At 33.0% G+C, this 21,466-nt stretch overlaps 2 long non-coding RNA genes across 3 annotated transcripts in view; one reads left to right on the forward strand and one right to left on the reverse strand.

The window, feature by feature from the left end:
- Positions 1–1,735: 1,735 nt before the first annotated feature.
- Positions 1,736–10,526, reverse strand: LOC114289693 (uncharacterized). Its single transcript, XR_003638690.2, has 3 exons — positions 10,344–10,526; positions 9,881–9,923; positions 1,736–2,018 (listed from the first exon to the last, which is right to left on the reverse strand). It is a non-coding gene; the product is annotated as an uncharacterized LOC114289693 (long non-coding RNA).
- Positions 10,527–16,898: 6,372 nt separating this feature from the next.
- The window catches only part of LOC145805877 (uncharacterized), a 29,679-nt gene continuing 25,111 nt past the window's right edge, over positions 16,899–21,466 (forward strand). For both annotated transcript variants that reach the window (XR_014348064.1, XR_014348063.1), the window contains exons 1-2: positions 16,899–17,104; positions 17,252–17,314. This is a non-coding gene — a long non-coding RNA (uncharacterized LOC145805877). The remainder of the gene's footprint in view (positions 17,105–17,251; positions 17,315–21,466) is intronic.

The raw sequence follows: 21,466 nt of genomic DNA on the forward strand, positions 1-21,466 counted from the left end.
ATATCCATAATTCTCTTTATAACCACTTCGTCAGGGTACATATCATTATTAAAGGTCCTATTATTTCTAGCAAGCTATAACTGGTAGACAGCGCAAGTAAACACAAGTTTAGAAATAATAGCACCAATAGATTTACCCTTAACATATTTTGAAATATGTTCCACCAACTCATTCCACTGAAGACAGGGCTAGGATACATTAATCATATTCTTTAACTTACTCCAAACTTTATCAAAGAAAGGACAATGGAAAAACAGATGATTATGATACTCATAATGGTTATGGCAAAGAACACAATTAACATTCTGGGATAACCCAAACAAACACAACTTGCCCCCACTGTTGAGTCTACACTGGATAACCATCCATTGCAAATTGAATAAGAAGTCTAACAAGTCCAATAAACAGTGTAATAACAAGTCCAATATAGAGTGTAATAACTAACCATTGCAAAATGAATAATGTTAGACTTATTTATTTTGATGATTTATTTAATTATGTTTTAATTTATTTGAAAGAGAAAAATAGAATCAAAATTTATTTTGTCCCATTATTTCTCACCTAAACTTTTATCCTAAATATTGTTTGAATGTATTTAATATTTGCTTAAATCAGGAATTCATTTCAACCCAAAAATAATGCCCAAACTAGAGGTTCAAACAGCCCAAAACAAAGATTCAAACAACCCAGCACAGCAGCAGACCAAAAGGTTCAAACAACCCAACACATCAGCAGGCCAAAAGGTTCAAGTGGAAGTTATCCAAATTAGTAGTGATGGCATGGAAGATATTCGAATGAATACAACGGCTATAAACAACTATAAATTCAAATGAATACAACGATTATAAATGGCTATAAATTCTAGAAGTTTCATTATATATACCAAAGCTTCTAATGTAAACAAGTTACAAAAAAAAAAAACAAAAAATATTCTTTGATCTATAATCACTCACATCTATTCTCTAAAAAAACCTCTGAAAAGTATTATACAATTTTTGTTTACATCCTCTTTCAGAAATTATACACCGAGACATATACCTTTAAGCCCATCTTTCCTATGTAAGGTTTACAGAAAAACCAGAGTTTCATTTTTATATCTATGTTTAAGAGATAATTCTTGTAACTTTCTGTGAAAGCAAAAATACCTTCTTTTCAACTTTGTAAGAGTGTAGTACACTCAGTGTTCTTGACTTAGAAAGTCTGTGTAAAATCCGTAAAGGATTGCTCCGTCTGTGAAAAGGTTGCTAGCACCCTGTGAAGCTAGAGAATAGTGAAAAATCTCAAGTGAAGTTTGAGGAGTGGACGTAGGCCGAGTTGAAACCGAACCACTATAAATTTGTTTGTCTCTCTCTCCCTTATCTCTTTATTTTATTTAAATTGCCATAGCTATATTTCATATTTTTATTGTGCTAAAATCATTAATTGACATAGTTGTTAGAACACTTGTTTTAATTATTTTTATTCATAAACTATATTTATCTATTGTACTAGTCATAATTTTTATTAGGGTACCATTATTTTTATTTGTAAAAACCTAATTCACCCCCTTCTTAGGTTGTCTTTTGGGTAACAATTTGTCACGACCCAAACCCGCCCCTATGGGTTTAGTATCGCAACCGGCCAGTAATCCGTGATTACCGAAGGCCTGCTTAACAGTAATGACAGTAATACAGAGTAAAGGGGCTGGCGGAAGCCAAAATAGTAAATAAAAGATGTCCAATGAGCTGTGACAATCTGTATGCAAAAGACTTTTTATAAACATGCCACATTGATAACCAAAACATATGTACATGCGCCATATACACAAACATCCATGTCAGGGGCCAAATCCCTACCTAAAACAGTACAGTCAAGTCTCAAACATTTATTACAGATCAGAGACGAAAGGGTGAAATTGAGACACCCCAAAACAACCGTGGTTTGAACGGACTCGGATCCTCGAAGTGAGGCATGGTGGTTGGCTTGACAAAACAAGAGCTTAACTTGACGTTTCTAGCATCGGTCTGGTGCCTGGACATCTACATATAGATATAAACAGTGAGCTAAAACCCAGTGAATAACATATGCGTAAAGGGGTTAAGAATGAATGTCCTTTCAGTAATTAAAATAGTCAATTGCATCAGTAAATCAGTCATTTAGAACCATAGTAGTCATATGTGGTACATCCAATAGCAAAACAGTACAGTAGGTCGTAACAGACCGAACAGTCAGTTGATGGCCATCAAACAGTAAACAGTAGTGGTCCCAACATTGGAACCGACAGAGATCTCTGTAACAGTAGTAGTAGCAGTAGTAGTAACAGTAACAGTAGGTTGCTATGGATGCCACGAGTACAGTTTACAAATAGAACAAACATTCATTCATTAAATAATAGCATTTCAGTAAGCAGTACAGTTGATCATTCAGAAAATAATCATAATTGAACATATCTTTACAACATTGTTACTCATAGAGTACTGGGCTACAGACAGGCTAATGAGCGTCCTCGGATGCCAACCCTACAGTTGCAGAACGAACACACACTCGGGATTAATAACTTAGCCCCTAATTATACTGGCGTGGTTCTATAACATTATCCTCATTAAGATGCCTTAAACATGGCCTAGGAATGCCTAGGATGGAATAAGGATGCAAAAATGTACTTCAAAACACTTTTCAAATTTTTGCTGAAATAGGGGTCTCGCTCAAGCGTGGCTTTCTATGCTCGAGCGAGCTTACCAAAACCGAGGGGTCGCTCGAGCGGTCTGCAAAAATGCAAAAAGTGCTGGATGTTGAAAATCCCCGCTCGATGCTCACTCGAGCGTGAGACACAGCTCTTAGCTCGAGCGTGCGTCTGCGTGCACCAAAAATCTAAGAGCTTGCAATCTACGCTCGAGCTAGCATTCCTTCGCTCAAGCGGAGCTCTGAACAAAAGATGGTCGCTCGAGCGTGGAATCCTTTACTCGAGCGTAGAAGCCAAAATCTGGAATTTCCAGATTTGCCTCCCAAGCTCAAACCAAGCATTCAACACATCAAAACTCAACCTTTTGGGCCCATTTTCTAGAAAACACTTGAAAACTCATACTATAACATGTTTTGAAGATCAATTTTGTAAAATCAAGCCCAAAGGTGAGACAATTGCACACAATTTCAAAGAAACTTTCATGAACAAAACAAGAACATAACATGCATGAGTTCTTATGAATTCCAATGCTCCAAAACATGACCAAATGCAAGATTGAGCTCAAAATCAAGGTGAATTCATGGACTACAACCAAAATGTGGACATGCATGTAAGAATTTTTCATGAAAACAACCTCAAAATACAAGAACATGTACATGCATGCATGAATTAGCTCACAATTCAACTCTTCAATTTAATTCTTGACTTTAAACTCCAAATTTCCATGAACTAGGCATGTAACAACTTAAATTCACAAGTAAGAAGATGAATTCCTACCTTAGGTCTTGAGTTCTAGGTATGGAAGCTCAAATTTGCAAAACCTCTTTAATTCCTCTAAGTTCAAGCAAAAACCTTCTTGATGAACTCAATTTCTCACTCTCGCTTTCTCACTTGGTTTGGTCTAGAGGATAAGCAAAATGATGCATCAAATATGAATAAGGCATAATGAGGGTGGGTTTTTGAGTCAAACCACTCAATGGCAAAAAGGTAATAAACCTTGGTTCAATTAATTTAACAATAATACTAATTTAATCATTCCAAATTGAATTCTAATTAAACCTACCATAAAATCACATAAATCCTAATTAGCATAAAATACTAATCAATTTCTGATTCGGTCGCCGATAAGACCTTCAATTCACAGTTCAAAACTTAAAACATGAACATATCAATTAATGGTAAACAAATAGAGATGCAATTAAAGCAACATACACATGCATTCAGTTCAGAATTTCAGTTTGATCAATTACTTATCATGCTTAATCACAGTTTAATACTAATCAGAGGTGAGAGTTATCACACAATTGGTATCTTTTGTTTTAGATTTAACCATCTGGGAGTTTCGATCCATGGTAACCTTAGCTGAATGACAAGCCACAAATAGGTCACCATTGTTTGACGGAAACAACTATAGTCATTGGAAGGATAAGATGACCTTATCCCTAGAAGCCATTGATTATGTCATGTGGATTATTGTCACCAAAGGTCCAAAAATTTCTACCAAATTAGTAGACAATATTAGTGTACCTAAAATTGAAGATGAATGCGATGAGAGGGATCATAAATTATTGCAAGCCAATGCTAAAGCCAAACTCACCATTGTTTGTGGATTAGACTCTAAGGAGTATAATAGAATTTCAAGTTGTGATTCGGCATAATAAATTTGGGACAAACTTGAGGCAATGTATGAAGGTACAAACCAAGTGAAGGAATCTCGTATTGATATGCTTGTTTATAGTTATGAATTGTTTAAAATGAACTCTGATGAATCTATTTCAAGTATGTTTACTAGATTTACTGAAATTGTAAACTCTTTGAAATCTCTTGGCAAAACTTATACTAACAGTGAGTTGGTGAGAAAAATTCTTAGGTGTTTACCGAAGAATTGAGAAACAAAGGTCACGGCCATTATAGAAGCCAAAAATCCCTCCACACTTGGATTGGATGAGCTTATGGGTTCCCTTATGACTCATGAGATCATCATGAAAGGACATGAGGATGTTGAAAACAAAAAGAAAAGTGGAATTGCATTTAAAGCCTTATCAAATGAATAAGAACATAAAAAACTCCAGTGATAATGAAAGCTATGCTATGTTTAGTAGAAATCTCAAAAAACACTTCAAGAAAAACAATTATAGAGAAAGAAGACCTTTCAAGAAAGAGTACAACAAAGATAACAAGAAAGAGCCTATTATTTGCTATGAGTGCAAAAATCGTAGACATATTAAGATGGATTGTCCAAAATTGAAGAATCATGGAAAAGACTACAAAAGAAACAAAAAGGCTATGGTAGCAGCTTGGGGAGAAAGTGAAGATGAAAGCTCAAGTGATGAAATTAAAAATGAAGTAGCTAACTTATGTCTCATGGCTCTTGAAGATGAAGATTCTACTCAAGATGAGGTAACTACTCTTTATGAAGAACTTGAAAGTGCATTCTATGAAGTACAAGATGAATTTAGAAAAGTTTGTGCCAAAAATAATATGTTGAAGAAATCTGTTGCATCTTTATCTATTAATGTAGAAGAATTAAAGAAAGAAAAAATTGTTTTGAAAAATGATTTTGATACTATCTCTAATGAGAAAACTACTTTAAAAAACAATGTTGATAATTTAACAAAAACACTTGAAAATTTTGTAAAAAGTAGAGATAATCTCAACATGCTTCTTGGAAATCAAAGATGTGTTTTTGATAAAGCGGGTATTGGATATGACCCTATTAAGAAACAAAAGAATCTCAATACAATTTTTGAAAAGGCACCTCTCATGACACACCCTCATATTACTTGTCATTATTGTAGAAAGAAAGACCATTATATATCTTATTGTCCATTCAAAAAGAATATGAACATAGGAATTAAAAAATTTGGATTATTAAGGGATCTAACAAAACTAACCAAGAAGGACCCAAGAAACTATGGGTACCAAAAACCAATACTTGATTGTCATCTTGTAGGTTTGTTTTAAGTCCAAAGCTAAAGAAGGGAAGTGATACCTTGATAGTGGATGTTGCAGACAAATTCCTTTGTTTAGGCATTCAAATTAGTGATTTTGTCGCTTTAGGAAAGTTTCGTTTTGGGAATAACTTAATTTGGGAAGTCCATTTTTAACGCTGTCTGTTTTGGCGCATTTCTATTGTTTCCTAGTATGCAGATATGGACTTAACTCATATTTTCTATTTTTGGTAATTTTTCTGTTTATTTTCGTATCTAGTAAGGAATTATCCTAATTCTTTATTTCTTTATTTAATTAGGGTTCAGTTTATTATAAATACGCATGTATGCCTTAAGACAAATGATCTTTGATGTAATATAATTCAGTTCTTGATTTTTTTTTTTCTTTCTTGTAGATTTAAGGATTTTGTTTATCTATCAGAATGATATCTAATCTTGTGTGATTTGTTTTGCTGCGTCAGGGTAGACTGGTAAATTGGCATAATGTAACAGTTGAACAGGCAGCTTTATGCCAAAAAAAAAAAAAAAATCGAAACAAAACTAAAAATGAGAAAATTGAGGATATGATGGGAAGGTCTCATAAAATGGGGGGAGATAGAGAGAGAGAGAGTGGATTGTCCACAATAAATAGAGATACTGAGATTACATAGATGGATATGTAGTGGAGTCTCTGCACGCCCAAGAAATAGAGAAAGAGACAGAGACAGGAGAGCATCTCTTCCCTCCTGCTGGGCTAGGTTGAGGGGCGTGGGTCCCCATACTCTCCCCCACCTACCCACCAACCCTCCACAACACCCTTTGCCGGCTGCTGCCCCTTCTTTGTCTTCTTCTTCTTCTTCTTCTAAAATTTTCTCTCTCTCTCTCTCTCTCTCCTCTCCTCCCACCAAGTTTTTTTTAGCACGCCTACTAACATGCATGCTTGCATCACACACCCCAACCTTAACCTACTTCCATATTCATAATGCTTCAAATGCTATCTCTACAAATTCTAAAAGCTTTTATGAAAAATTTTGTTCAACAAAAGTATTTTCTTAAAATATTGCTCTTTTTTAAAAAATTATTTTATATTATTGGACAAACTTGCATCACATATCTTATGACACACTCACAGTTAATCCAAACAAGGCCATAAGTAAGGGTCACATTGGCTTAAGCTAGATTGACCCTAAAAAATGGTGCCTTAAGTCCGGCAGACTTTTTCAAAAAGGCTTGCTCAATGTAAAGCTGAAAATCTTAGTTCAAGTCCTGTCTAACAGGTTAACGAGTTGAAATTTATTTTTGAATTTTTCCCCCCTCTATTTTTTGCTAGCTCAATTGATTTCATACCTCTATTTATCATTTCAATTTAAGGTGATCATAGTATCACAACTCAAATTAAGGTGAGTATCGTCGGTTGTCGGTGATCATTTTTCTAAGGCTCTCCAATGAAGTGAAATTTCTCGACGACCATTTCAGGTTACTCTCCGGCAAAGTGAAATTTTACTGTTTCTAAAACCAAAAAAAAAAAAAAATCAATTAATAGATAAAATTTACAAAATTGGAAGACAGTGAAATTTCACTATGTTAAGTCAATAAAAATTTAAGTGCTAGCACACACAAAATTCTCTGAGCAAAGTCAATATATTTCACTAACCCAACTTAGTAAAATTGCATGAAATCAGTGAAGTTTTAATGACTTTTGTCAAAGAAATTTTATTGATCAAAGTTCAAGAAATTGTACGGGTCAATCAAATTTTATTGACTAATTCAAGAAAAGAAAATAAAAATTAAAAAGTCAATGGTTCACTGATAAACAACATATAAAATAACACAAACAAATCTCAATCAATCAACAATATACAGATTAAATAGAATGGCAGTAGATATAGAAGAATATATTCCTAATTTCTCCTTTATTATACTTTCACAATTTCTCATGTATTAAAATATTATATTTAATTATTTATATCATATTTATAATTTTTTAACACATAGAAAACTAGTAAATAATGTATTTCTAAATTATGTTGGTGTCATTAACACAATGTTTCAGTTTACATGAAAAGTTAGATGCAGAGAATGTACTAAATCATCATTATTACGAAAGAATTGGGTGGGGGTGGGGATGGGGATGGCAGTTCTTTATACACGTGTAAGTTGTGGGTAACAAACAACCCTAGGAGCCAGATGGGATAGGGAAGATTTTGTCTTCCAAAGTGGATATTCCATCTAAGTTGTTCCATTGAAATTTATACACATAATTACATATGATAGGCAAGATATAAATTTAAAAAAAAAACAAAACCATGTGAGGTTAAAAAGGAATTGTGACATTGACTATTGAAGTTAGTCTATAGTTATAATTATATCTTCTTAATTTTTTTTTTCTTAGAGAAGAAAATAAATGGAGTAGCATAAATATTGTCTCTATAGATGAGGAACGATAAGTGATAAGACATTAGCATACTATTTTCACTTATCGTGGAAAGATAAAAACAGACTTAAACTTTTAATATTCTTTTGTCCTTCAAACATTAGTGTTTAGAGGGGCAAGAGGTTCATGGCCGAAGGTGGCAAAGTCGCCGGGGATGGGAAGGAAAAATCGTAAGTGATAGTAATAATGATGATGGCTGGTGGAGATAAGGGTAAAATTGTAATTAAAAAAAGGAAAAATTGTGAATGTAAGAGGGTGGCGTAAATAGAATTATTATTATTTTTTATTCAATTGTTAACATGAGACTAACTTAGCCCATTGGTTCATGTGAGGCGGCTTGTCAGTCCGCTCTCAAGTCTGTTTAGATCAAGTTTTTTGAATAATAGCTTGTAAAAAAAAAGTTCATTGAGCTTAACACGAGCAGACTTAAACACCATTTTTCTGGCATGGTCCAATGTTGAGACCAAGATTTGTAGATGGAAAATATTACATAAATTAATAAATTTTATATATTTTCCTTATTAATTGATGTGACATATAATATTAAAATTTTAAAATTTGATGCGACTCATTTTAATAATATGATAGGTGCGATGGCAATGAATTAAAAGAAATTGCAAGATTTGTTGACTTATATAATAATTAAATATGTATCCACTTTTCAAATCAAATAGAAAAAAATATTAAGGTTATAATATTTTGATAACATTTAATATAACATCTTACATGACACTAATCATATCATTTAAAAGGTCTTACCCACATACACATATGATAAGGGTGGGCGAGGGTAGGTTGCGGCTACGGAACATTCAATCCGCCATCCGTCTACTGGATTTGAGAAAATCAAACTGTATCCATTCGCCAATCCGGCGGATGTGGATTGAGCGAATTGGCGGATGGATGCGAATCGGGTTGGCGGTTTAAAATTTTATAAATTTTCAACATAATTTAATTATGCATTTCCTCAAACAAAAAAAATAAATAAATAAAATTGTGCACTTCCTTCCTCGACATTGTGCATGCACTGCCAAATATATTACAATTTACAACAAACATTGTGCATCCAAAACAATAGTATTACAACAAAACAAACAACCTGGGCAGTGAAGTATATGATACAAGTAATAGTAAATATCCTATCCTCAACATTGTCCATTCATTTCCACTAATTTTGAGCACAAATTGTCAACATTGTCCACTGATAGGATATTTATACATATCCACAATTCTCTTAATAACCAATTCTTCAGGGTACATATCATTATTAAAGGTCCTATTATTTCTAGCAAGCCACAACTGGTAGACAGCGCAAGTAAACACAAGTTTAGAAATAATAGCACCAATAGATTTACCCTTAACATATTTTGAAATATGTTCCACCAACTCATTCCACTGAAGACAGGGCTAGGATATATTAATCATATTCTTTAACTTACTCCAAACTTTATCAAAGAAAGGACAATGGAAAAACAGATGATTATGATACTCATAATGGTTATGGCAAAGAACACAATTAACATTCTGGGATAACCCAAACAGACACAACTTGCCCCCAGTGTTGAGTCTACACTGGATAGCCATCCATTGCAAATTGAATACGAAGTCTAACAAGTCCAATATAGAGTGTAATAACAAGTCCAATATAGAGTGTAATAACTAGCCATTGCAAAATTAATAACAAGTCCAACAAGTCCAATACAGTGTAATAACAAGTCCAATATATAGTGTAATAACAAGTCCAACAAGTCCACATTTACTTTTTTTCACCTTTGGATGCAAATTAATCTAATATTTTTTTCTATGAAGTTCCTTACAAAATCCATTGCAGATAACAAGAAAAAGAAACCAAACCTCTATGTAAGCTTTCTCTCTGTGTGTATAGAACCCTCACACTCTGTGTGTTTAGAATTGGAACAAAAAAAAAAAAAAAAAGATTAGACTCTAAAAGAGAGGTCTACGAACTGTATCCGGAAAAAAAAAAGAACAAGTTATAGATTTAGGAAAAGAAGAGGAAAGAAGAAGATAAATTAGAGGTTTTCGAACTGGAACAAAAAAAAAAGATTAGAGATTGAGGAGAAGAAGAGGAAAGAAGAAGAGAAAATAGAGGTTTTTATTTTCGAACTGGAACAAAACAAAAAACAAATAAAATTTTTAAAAAAAAACAGAATAGATTACATCGCCGATTGCCGATTGCCTTTCGTTTTCGAACTGGAACAACATAGAACAGATTGAGGAGAAGAACAGAAAAAGAAGAAAGCAGAGAAGGAAAAGAGAAAAGAAGAAGATGAAAGAAGAAGAGAAGAGAATATCTCACCTCGATCCCCAATCGCCTTTCAGTGTGTCACTCGTTGTTGGTTGGATGATGAAGAAGATTGTTGTCGCCGTCGTCGGTAGATGGGTAGGGTTTTTTTTTGGGGGGGGGGGGGGGGGGGGAGAGAGAGAGAGAGAGCCTATCAAAGAAAAAGGTTGAGAAAGAGAGAGAGTGTGTCTCTATCTCTTCTGATAGGTGTAAATAATATATTAAAAAAAATTGAGAGTGGCGGACGGGTCAGGGTGAAATGGCGGATCAACCGCAACCCAACCTGAACCCGTGAAAAGGTAGAAGAATCCTAGCCCACATCCGCCCGCCACGTGTCACGCATCCATCCATATGTGGTGGGATCGGATCGGATCGGGCAAATTTGGAGGGTTGGTGGATTCGCTGCACAACTCTAACATATAATGCTCTTCTAAACGTGGAACGTTATATCTCTTCCACTAGTGGAGCCTATTAAATTTAAAAGAACCATTATGCTTGTACATATAAGTGGATTTATGAGTCGGCATTAGGTTAGGTCGACCCATGAATCAAAATTATAGGCCCAAGCCATATCCAATAGACTTAGTCTTGACAGACTGAGTTGTGTGCTTAACCAATAAATTAAGACTAAGTTATATATTTTATGAGTTATTATTTTTTTTAAAAAAATATTTTCTCCTATTGTTTCATTTTTTCCATCTAATTTAGTATAAATTTTTTAAAATTTTGAAAAAAAAATTCTAACAGAAAATTGTTAAAAAAATAATTATCAAATCCCCTCTTAATATGCAAATGTTGTCACTAGAGTAGAAATGGTAATACTAATACAAAATGAGTTACAAAATGATTATAAAAAAATGCATTCAAAGGCTTAAGATTAAAACTTAATTATGAAGAACTTCACGTTGAAAATAAATTTTATCTATTATATTTTTTTTATGATTGATTCTAGTTTTTTTTTTTTAACTTTTTTTTTTTTATATTCTTAAAAAAATAAAAAATAAAAAATAAAGAGTAGCGAAGAGCCTATGCGTCGTACATGTCACGCGCTCCACTTACTCTTATTATTAATTTTAATAATAATAATTTCTCGGTCATTAATAATTTCCACCCATTTGCAAATGCCAAATCCAACAGTCTCTGCGCATGCTATCCTTAAACATGCTTCCATAACAACCATCACTCTCTCTCTCTTTCTCTCTCTCGCTCTCCTCCCTATTTCAAAAGCCAACATCTATCTATTCTATACTTGGCTCAACTAAATTATTCAAAAAAAAAACTAAAATAAAAAATACTGTCTCTCATGCATGCAAGGACAGTACTAGTGTTGTGTTTAATAGGGGTGAGCATGGTCCGGATTGGATCGGATTGGGATAAAATCAGGACCAATCCATTTTCTACGGTTCCTAAAATATTGGAACCAATCTAATCCGTTTAAATCATACAACCAATCCGAACCAATCCATTTAAATACGGATTGGATCGGTTTAGGACCACGGATTCACATAATTAAATAACCAAAATATATTTATAACACTTTAATTTTATAAAAATATAAACATAGCGCTATATTAGTTCCACAATAGCAACATATTTTTCTATAATAGCGATATACTGTTCTAAAATTTAAACAACCATAAGAAAATTGGTTTCACTATAAGTATTTAAACTATTACAAATTAAAACTAAAAACCAACAAACAAGAGTAATAAAAGAAGATATTATACGGTTTTAGGTTTGAGTTTAGATTTTATATAGAATTAAGAGAAGATACTATGGGGGAGGATGTATAATAAAAATATAGATTATTTATATACGGTTCGGATCGGTTCCAATCCGGAACCGTAGGGTTCAATCCGGAACCAATCCGTAGACTACGGATTTTTAATTCTTCAATCCGGAACCGAACCGCAGATTCAAAAAATCAATCCAAACCTATCGGATTGGACTGGACTGGATCGGATTACGGATTTCACGGATCGCTTGCTCAGCCCTATGTTTGAAGTTAGGTATGTTGTGAATTGAGCCAAAAGTCTCACATAAAACTGGTGACTATGTCGGTAACCCAAATTTATCATAATAAGTTTATAAGCACAAAATTAATTATAAAATTAATCATATAAAACAATTTGAATTATACATATTAGATGGTAAAACTTATTATAAAAGTTATAATTTCATTTAAATTGTTTTACTTATATTTGATAGGGTAAATTACACTGGTCATTTTTAAAAGAGAAAATTAGTCTAAAGTCCTTATTCCATTTTTAATAATGAAAAAGATTGACAATATTATTTTGTGATATTTAAAGTCCCTCAACCTCAACACCCATATAACACAAAAAAGTTTTGATTTACATAATGCAGGTAACTAACTATGAACTGATCCTAGTAGACGGAACATTCGAGTTACTGAGGAAAACAAGCATGAATATGCTGATTTAGTTTCTGAGCATCGTTTGACTACTGCTATTCGTCCTCAAATAACTGCATTTTTGGAAGGATTTAATGAACTAATATCTCGTGATTTGATATCTATTTTTAATGATAAGGAACTAGAACTATTAATTAATGGGCTTTCGGATATAGACTATGAGTTTGCTTTTACTAAATTGATTATTTTTACTTTTCATTTCTCAATCCCAGGGAAATTAAGGGATACTTTTTTCTAATAATATCATTGTTTTTCAATGGACGACATGAGGGTGAATACGGAGAACTCTAGGAGTTGAGATCCCATATGGATTTTTGGTACTAAAGATATGCCTTAATTGAGGTTAAAGAAATTGGTGAATTTTGTTATATTGAAAATCTTTGAAATTGACTATGGCATACCGGTGGTATTTGTACTCTCTCCTATCTTAACCATCCTTCTACGGATGGCTCTGATATCCGTCCTCTCTTCTTTTATTAATTATTTGAACTTCATATTTCATATATATATATATATATGCATAATTTGTGTGTTGTTGATTTGAGTGATTCGTATATATATCATCATTATCAAGTTCATGGTGATGATGATATATATGTATGTATGTATATTCATATTCATCTTTTGGATTCATAAATTGAGTGTTGTTGTTGCTGATTTGGGTGTCCTTTATGCTACAACATCGATCTCTGAAATCTAGAGAATTTTTCTAAATTTTTAGATAATTTCTCTGGAAAGCCAGAAGAGAGATGAAGTGGAGGGTGGTGGTGGTGGTGGTGGTGGTGATGGGTTTTGAAGGAGTAGGTTCCAGAGAAATTCACTTCATCTTTTTCAATCTGAGCTCTATCTAATTTTGATAATTAGGGGCAAGTAATTAATTTTTGTATGGGGTTCGCTTCTAATCGACCTCAATTTCATAATTTTCTCTAAAATCCAGAGAATTTCTCTGGAAAGCCAGAGGAGAAAGATGAAGATGAGGGTGGTGGTAGTGGGCTTTGAAAGAGTGGTTTCACAGAAATTCACTTCATCTTTTTCAATCTAAGCTCTATCCAATTCCCAAATTTCTCTAAAGAGAAATTCTTTGAGAAGTCTAGAATTTCTCTGAAGAGTGGGAAGTCTAGAGAAATTTCTGGAGAGAATTTCTTTGGAGAGAATTTTTCTAGGAAGTCCAGAGAAATTCTTTGAATTGAATTTTTTCTAGATTGATATTGAGGGACCTTAGACATTATGAAAATATTAGATATCCTTTATGCTATAAAATCTTAATATCAGGGACCCTAAAAAAAAATTTCCCATTTAAAATTTAGAGAAAATACAATAAGTCTAACAATTTTAATATAAATACACTAACTTTTTTTTTTTGGTAAGGCTAAATAAATCGAAACTAATGCAAATAATGTAAAAACAAACAAACAAAGTAAAATATATATTGTCATATAAAAAAGATGATAATATTATTATTTTTTTCATCCATAAAACTATCAAATTATTAATGAAAATAGAACTAAATATTATGTAAATTAAAACGGGGATTCAATGTATTAACCAAAACTGTAGAATTTATTATATTTTTAGGTGTAATTTATCCTATTTTATATAGTTTTTCTAGTTAATTTTGTATCTAGAGACTTAATAAACTCATTTGTCGTCCTCACACACCATTTCAGTCGAATACCTGTCTTTGCGTTGGTGTTACTATATAAAGAGCTCTAGAGTTGGCAAATTTATTTATTTTTTGTTTTCACTTTGAACACTCCAAATAATCCCAATATTATCCGTCCACACCCTCAAGCTCCGACAATTTCTTCCCACTTCCGGCATCCTTCAACCAACCTTCCCATCACCGTCGTGAACTTCCTCACTCACCCCTCTACTCTGGTTAGCCTTTCCCAACCTCCGTCATCCCTCTAGTCAAACCCTCATCGTCGCTACTGCGAACCCCTCTTATTCCTCCTCCAAATCCAATTGAAATGCTTCAAAAGCACCATTTTGACATAAGGATTCGACCATATCATTATAGAATTGAGAATTACAATTAAAATATGTTTTTGTAAAACTAGGAGTAACATGTTGCAAAACATAGGGTGATTATGAAATAGAGGTGCCAATCCATGTCAATAAACTTAAAAGATAATATTCTCATACCATCATAATTGTTGTTAACCAGTAAGAAATTCAGAACTAAATAAGATTTGAATCAACTATATACATGGGCTTATGCTAAATGATATCGGCAACAATCACACCTTTACTGATATCATGGAAAACTTAAAAAAAAATGAAAAAAAAAAGAAAGATAAAAGAAAATGAGGGGGACTTTGTAGCAGCAGAGGTGGCGGTGAACATGAAGAAGACGTGGTGACGGCAATAGCGAAGGAGCAAGAGGTGTATGCAAGCAAATTTGGGTAAGCAAGTGGTTGGGAGGGGGTTTTGATGCTGCGGGTGGCAAGGGGAAGTGGTGGCCGGAGTTGAGAGGTAATAATAGGGTTAGAGGTTAGGGTTTTAAGTGATGTCTATTTTGGTAATCTAATTTAAGGATAGAATGGTATTTAAAAAAAAAGAAGATAAATGGGATGAGGCCTGCTATTAGCACCCCATAAATTATTTTGAACTATCTAATTTTTAGCTTTTTTTTTTATTACAATAATAACCTCAAATAAAATTATTACAAAGGATATCATTAATTTTGTGACATTTTATCTCACAATTAAACTTACACATCTACTACATCATGAATTAGGATTTATGAGAGCACCCACCTCCATCACCACCCATCCATCTTCCCTAAATCCCACGTTCAAAACCTACCTACGCCCTCAAAATCTTGAAAACACTTTGGCGGAAATATTCTGACAGTAACGGTGGCAACCATTTGATTACCTACACTTCTCTGGCAATGACAATGAGTAAAAATTTTTCTGGCAACTACAACTCCATAAGACGAGAGGAGTACAATAATAAAAGCTTATAGGAGGTTCATAGCTTTGATGTTGTTTTTAGCTCAGAGGAGATTGACCTTGTAAAGGTAAGTTTCTTGAAAAAAATGGCAAAAATAATAAAATATGTTTGTCATTTTTTCGGGACTGAACTTCCGAACATATGATCAAAATTATGGAACATAGACCTGGACATTGTTTATTTGTTCGGGAATCGGTAACCGAACATTTATTATTTGTTCGGAAACATGTAACTGAACATTATTCATAGGTTTGGACCTGTTTTACTGAGAAAACTAAACCAATTATTATAATTTTTTTTCTGCAAGAGAAGAAATTATTATGAGAAAACTAAGAAATTATGTGTATATATATGTATATACATAGAGAGAGAGAGAGAGAGAGCATAATGGTTGATGAGACAATAGAGACAGTAATCACATTGTCTATTCTTCTTCTTCTTCTTCTTCTTCGTGGACTTTGTTAGAGTTTTTTTAAAAGTGAGATTTTTTTGAGATGTAGGGATGTAGGGGTTGTGCATTCAATATGTGTAATATTTTTATAAAGATAATTTTGATATTATTTGAGAGAATTTTTTTTTAAAAATTTTTAAAATTTATAAGTAAAGATTTAAAAGAATTAAGAATTTAAAATAATTCATAAAAAACTAATAACACCACTCAAATGGAATACTCCTAATAAAAAGGCAATAACGAAAAGGATAAAACACACTTTAGTCCTTTATTATCAATTTTTTTACATCAATTTCTAATTTGAGAAGGTAAACTGAAAAGCCATAATAGTTGAGAGGGGCAGAGGATAATTTGGCCCTACGAAAACGACAGCACATGCACGCTGTCGTGACTTTACTCTTTCGCTCCTTTATAAATTATAACCGCTTCGATTCAACAGCAATTCATTTATACCTTGTTTAGTTGGGAAATTTAAAGAAAAATTTAAAAAATATATATATATATAAAAAATTAAATAAAATATAAATATATTTTATTCGCATTTCATTTAAATATTTTTTTTTTCTTTCTAAATCCCTCCTAAAATCCTGCTTAAATATTCTTTTTTTCCTTTCTAAATCCTCCTAAAATCCCGCCTAAAATAGGTTTCGGAGCATTTCTTTAGTACTCTCTGCTCTGCAATTACAATTAGTAACTTGTCTTCCCTTCTATCTATATATATATACGCACATACTTTGAGTGGTGGTCACCAATTTGGCATAGGCATGTCTATCCGATTCAAATTTAGAAGGTCCGTGAACTTCGACTCGGTTGACATCGAAGGTCGTTCTTCGATATCCGTTGGCGACCTCAGGTCTAAGATCGTCCTCCACAAGCACCTCAACATTTGCCAAGACTTTGATCTCGTCTTCTCCGATGCCCTCACCGGCCATGGTCTATTGCACTCTTTATATCTCAATCTGTATCCTAGTTGTGGATTTTGTTTACTTGTTTATCTACAACACGCTTGTTATCTCAATTTTACTTCAATTTGGCTGCTGCTGGGTTCTAATTTATTTACTTTATTTGGATTGAATTCAGAGTTCCATGACGAGAATTTTCAATCATTAAGAGAGTTCCTGCAGGATCTGTGCCTTCTGCTATGTAAGTTCCTTGCTTTTTTTTTATTTTTTAAATTTATTTTAAGCAAATCTTTAATTTCCATACAAGGAATAACTGATAATACAATTGTTTTATGACTTTGACAAGTAAGAATCTTGGAAACTACGAAAATGTGCTTTGATTGAAAACTTCATCAGTTAATAATAATGCACTGTCAGCTGATGTGTGCTCGACTTGATTTACCACAAGTAGAGAAGACCTGATCTGTTGATGTAGTTAATGGATCTTTTGATGTAGTTAATGGACTTCCATCATGGTTCATGCGCGAACATTCCTAATATTCTCAGAACCTGGTTCCGCACTTTAGGGAATTCACCCGAAGATTTTTGTTGTACGTTTCTTTTGCATTCAAATACGTGGTGTAAGTGTCTTAGCACAAGAAACACATGCATTGATTCAAGTGTAACAAATATCTCGTTCCTTCGATATTTTTTTTGTCGTTTTATACCATGCAAATGTGACGGGACAAATACAAAGATTGAGAGGCCCCGGATGCTGCCTTGGTGTATAGTTCCCATGAGGCTTTTTCTTTGAGGGCCAAAAAATTGCATGAATTGTGATAAATATAAGTTACAACCTATGTTACATGTATTTAGGTACGAGTATTGGGCGCGGTTATATATCCCAGCGTCATACTTTTGTAAATTTAAATCTTTGGATCTTGGGATATGTATCCAAAATTAGGTATGGGTACGGGGACGCTTCATATACACATATATATTGTATATTATATAATATTCTCGGATGAGATGTTGTAAATTATGTAGAAATATATTAGAAATTAAATAGGATTAAGAAAAAATATGAAATTTCTGGATCTAATTCATGTGAGAGGCTAAAAATGTTGCTTTACTAGCAAATATGAGTTTTTTTCTTTTTTATATATTGCAACTAACTGAAGGATCCGAGTGTCTAAATTGAGTACAAGTGTCAGGCACATATCCTACACCTTTGCCTATGTCATATCCGGTGGACATATGTACTCTAGGGAAAATAGAATAGTCCATGTAACACATTTACAACAATTTCTAATGCTATTGTTCACTCATTAGGATGTGATGATACCTATGTTACACGGACTCGGGTACGAGTATCGGGTGCGGGTGCGGGTGCGTATCTAGGGGTCAGACATTTCAAAATTAAAATTGAGGATAAGTGGATACGGATCCAAATTTGGATACGGATATACGTTAAATAGTTTTTTTTTTTTTAAAAGATATTTATTATATGAAGATGAATTAAAAAAAAACTAAGGAATAACAGATTTTGATAAAAAAATAACAAATAACAAATAAAATATAAATAATAAATAAAAATTATATAAATTATTTTAGATATAAAATAAATTATATTATATATGATAAAATAAATTTTAGATATAATAATCATATTATTTATGATATATTATATTATTCAATTTTTTTATGAGTGAATATATTATATAATATAAATGTAATCAAAAGGATAAGAAAAGAGAACAGAGAGATGACACAAAAAGAAGAAGTGAGAAGTCAAAGATGAGAAAAGAGAATAGAGAGAAGAGAAGACACAAAAAGAAGAAGAGAGAGAGAGAGAGAGTAGAGGGAGATCGAGAGACGAGAGGAGAGGAAGAGAGGGATCGAGAGACGAGAGAGAAGACAGAGAAGGAGATCGAGCGAAAGTCGAAGTTGTTGAAGCCAGCTACTAGAGGGATCAAAGTCGGCGACCAATGTCTTCGCCCTTTCGAACGGCGACCAGTTTCTTTCTTGCTCTCTCCTCTTTCCTTTCTTTTGCCGCCGTTTGTAAAGAGCCGTGTCTGAGAAAGAAGAGGAGAATCCGACACAGATCCCACACCCGCACCCGTGTCGTGTTGACACGGGTACTTTGCCCCAAAATGCCGAGTCCGGTATAACATAGGATGATACCCCTTTTTCTCCTTGTAAGAGGATGTGTGCTTTTATTTAATAATTTGTGTGCATACTTATATAGTTTTTTGGGGAGGACCCCCGCGGGGAGGAGGGAGGGTGTAGCGACCCTAATTTTCTTAAGTCATTATTTTGTTTTATTATTATGGTTATTATTATCTTATTTTATTTTTGGCTTTATTAATTGTATCGTTACATGAGAATTTAATGTGTTGTTTAGTTAATTTAATGTGATATTTAATTAGTTTAATGTGGTATTTAATTATATATAATTAATCAGAATCTTTATATTTATATATTCATTTATACATAAAAAAGAGATGTATTTATATTTGTTATATATATATATATATATATTATCGTATATTTATATTTATATATTATAATTTGTTGTATAATATTATATAATAGTTTATTAGGTTGTTATGTATGAGATTTAGGTTTATATATATATATATATATATAATATGTAGTCAATTAGGTTATAAGGGAATTAGAAGAAAACAAAGAAAAAAAATAGAGAAGGGTTGTGCTGTGTGCGGCACCGCGAGAGAGAGAGAGAGAGACCAAAACATTATGTGTGTGGCGTGAAGAGGGGAGAAAGGAAGAGAAAGATTAGGTTTAGGGTTTTATTTGGGGGGACTTTATTAATTCTTTGAGTGACTCTTTGATCTTCAAAAATAATTGTGAGTACAAAATCCACTTCCCTCGATTTATATTTAATTCTTTGTTTTTATTTATTTATTTGATATTAGTTTGATTTTGTATTCACACAAAGATGATAGATTGATTTTAATTATTTTGACTAGTGGTGTATGTAAAGTTTAGGGTTCTTAGATAATTGATTGATTTTAATTACTTTGATTAGTTGTGTAGGTAAAGTTTAGGGTTTTTAGATGATTGATTAATTTTAATTATTTTGTTTAGTTGTGTATGTAAGGTTTAGGGTTTATAGATGATTGATTGATGTTAATTATTTTGATTAGTTGTTTATGTAAGGTTTAGGGTTTTTAGATGATTGATTGATTTTAATTGTTTTGATTAGTTGTATATGCAAGGTTTAGGGTTTTTATATGGATTGATTTTATGATTGTAATCACACTCATGATTATATAAAATTAAAATAAACTTAGAATCCATAGATATTGGTTAGAGGATGGATTGATTCGTCATTTTTATTTATTTATTTTTATTTGATGTTGGATTGATTTTGTATTTGCATGTAAAGGAAGGATTGATTTTACTTATTTGGATTAGTTGTGTATGCCATGTTTATGATTTTTATATGGATTTATTTTATGGTTGTAATTATACTCATGGTCATATGAAATTAAAATTAATTATGAACCTATAGATAAATTCCTTATACTCCACCATGACTCTATGGATTGTTGTTTTATTTGAGTGATGGGGAGAAAGAGTGTATAAAAAAAAAGTGAGGATTATGAGATTTATTTGAATGCCTTAGGCTCGGCATTGTTATGTTTATTCTCATGTGTGAGATGTTGTGTATATATATGTTGTTGCCTCGTTCTCATGAGTAGACGAGTGCTTTGATTTGCGTGCGTACGTATATGCTAACCATCCAGGGAGTGTGAGTCAAAATCGGGACGATATCCCCGTGCAAGTTTGGCTTCGGAGCGGTGTTAGGTATACGGGAGGCACATGGGATATATGTGTAGGCCGGAAGGGGAAGGCCGAAGTGGTGGAGTTAAGGAACAAAGAATTTAATTATGAATTTATTAGTATAGTGTGTATGGTATTGTTATGTACATGATAAAAAAATAGTAAACGATCTTGATAAATTATGAAATTTGAGCAGAAGCATGTATTCGTGATTTTGGACAACTTTTGTGTTGTAATTTTTTATTAAAAAGATCGATTAGAACTTATAATCGGATGACCTTTGCTATTGTTGGTTCGATTCACTCTGGTAATGTCACGACCCAAACCCGGCCCTATGGGTTTAGCACCGTAACCGGCCAGTAATCCGAGATTACCGAAGGCCTGCTTAACAGAAATACAGTAAAACAGAGTACAGGGCCTGGCGGAAGCCAATACAATAATTAAACAATGTCCAATGAGCTGTGACAGTCTGTATGCAAAAGATTTTCCATGCATTCATACATAAACGGTACAGAACAGTATGAACAATATTCACATCCATTCAAACTAGGGACTCAACCCTACATAACAGTACAGAAAACATTCCGTCTGTACAAAACAGTAC

The sequence above is a fragment of the Camellia sinensis genome, chromosome 13 (assembly GCF_055761805.1).
Source record: "Camellia sinensis isolate YWXY chromosome 13, ASM5576180v1, whole genome shotgun sequence".
Classification (NCBI taxonomy): Eukaryota; Viridiplantae; Streptophyta; class Magnoliopsida; order Ericales; family Theaceae; genus Camellia; species Camellia sinensis.